The sequence below is a fragment of the Babylonia areolata genome, chromosome 12 (assembly GCF_041734735.1).
Source record: "Babylonia areolata isolate BAREFJ2019XMU chromosome 12, ASM4173473v1, whole genome shotgun sequence".
Taxonomy (NCBI): Eukaryota; Metazoa; Mollusca; class Gastropoda; order Neogastropoda; family Buccinidae; genus Babylonia; species Babylonia areolata.
In genome coordinates this window covers 31,212,950-31,215,016 of record NC_134887.1, presented here as the reverse complement: position 1 = coordinate 31,215,016, position 2,067 = coordinate 31,212,950, and positions in this window count along the sequence as shown.

Here is a 2,067-nt window from a genome sequence, read left to right as displayed (position 1 = left end):
GTTTTTTTTTTTTTTGTCAACGCGTTCATCTTTGTTCTTTTTCTCTCTGCCTGCGGCCTTCTCTTTTTTTTCTGGAACCTTTCAGACAATGGTTAATTAGGTTTGGTTTGTATCGATTTTTGTTTTGGGGGGTGGGGCGGGGGGGTGGTTCAGGGGGGGGTGTTGTTAAATGTCTTGGTTTGGCTTGTCTTGTCCCACTTTGGCTTATCTTTGTTAGTCTTTTTGTGTCTTCTTCTTCTTCTTCTTCTTCTTCTTCTTCTTCTTCTTCTTCTTCTTCTTCTTCTTCTTCTTCTTCTTCTTCTTCTTCTTCAATATGCTAGTCACAATGTTGACGAAATTAGCTATCATCTGAATGCCAACATGAAATCGGTCGAAAACTGGTGTGATGCTAATGATATGGTCGTGCACCCTGAAAAGACAGAATGTATGTTAATTTGTCCTCGTCAGAAAAGACAGAACATGAAAGAAACACAACTTAACATAAAATATAAATACAATATCATTAAACAAGTTACTAAGCATATGCTATCAGGCATTACTATTGATCAAAACCATTCGTGCAAGGAACATATTTATTGCCTTATAAAACAAGTATCATCTAGTGTATTCCAATTGTCACAGATCAAACACTTTCTTGATAATCATTCTAGACGTGTGTTTTACTTTACCTATATCCAGTCTCGTCTCAGCTATTGCTCGATTATTTGGGGAAAGTGTCCTCCTTCTACATTAAAGCCACTTTGCTCTTTACAAAAACGTGCCATTAAGATGATTAGCCATGTAAATACCGCAGGCGAATCTGTGAACAACATATACAATGAACTTCAAATATTACCTATTCATCTACTCATTAGATATAACACATTGATTCTCATGCATAAGATTGTTCATAACGCATGTCCACAATATTTAAAATCATGATTTTGTTTCCAGTTCCAACGTAAATCAGACAGAGCTATTGTCCCAAAGCCTAAAATTGATTTATTTAAGATGAATCTCTCATTTAATGGTAGCATAAAATGAAACATGCTTCCAAAGGCATGTCGTCAAATTCCAGCCATATCTCTCTTTAAAACTAACATAAAAATATTTCTGTTCAATACGTTTGATTAACCTACTCGCGGTCTTTTGCAAATGCTTGCTTGTACTCAGTTCACAAGCTGCCATGCCATGATGAACGAAAAATTGAATGTATGTGTGATCGTGTTAGCAAATTAACAGTAAGTGCGTGTGCGTGTTTGTGTGTGTTTGAGTGTGTGGGTGTGAAATGTGTAAGAATGTCTTTATTTGCTTGTTTTATAATATATATATATATATATATATGTGTGTGTGTGTGTGTGTGTGTGTGTGTGTGTGTGTGTGTGTGTGTGTGTGTGTGTGTATGTGTGTGTGTGTGTGCGTGTGTGTGTGTGCGTGCGCAAGTACGTACGTACATGATAATGTACCAGTTGTTCTTTTCATTGCTTTGTTACTTTTAATTCACTATTACAGTTACTATTCTTATTCGTCGTTCATATTATTTTATTTCTTTATTTCTATGTTTTGTGTCGTTCTTTGTTTTTATGTTTTGTGTCGTTAAATGGGCAGAATTGTAAAAAGGCTTTTACTGGGCCTAATTCTTTACCCATTAAAGATTCAATCAATCAATCAATCAATCAATCAACCTTCTTCTTCTTCTTCTTCTTCTTCTTCTTCTTCTTCTTCTTCTTCTCCATCATCATCATCATTATCTTCTTCTTCTTCTCCTTCTTCTTCTAGTGTTGTTTCGTTATCGTTAATATTGTTATTGTTATTGTTGTCACGAGGACAGATTGGAAGACTAGCCGATGCCTAAAATCTTTATCCTTGAGTAATAAAGTTTTTGAATCTTGAATCTTGAATCTCTCTGTCTCCCCTTACTTGCACTGTGCCTTGCAGGTATTTTGGCAAAGTCCTGCTGATTGCTCAGTCTCAGGCTTGTGCATGGTGGGATATCGTCCTCCTCTCTCTCTTGTCTCTCTCTGTCTCTGTCTGTCTGTCTGTCTGTCTGTCTGTCTGTCTGTCTGTCTGTCTGTCTCTCTCTCTCTC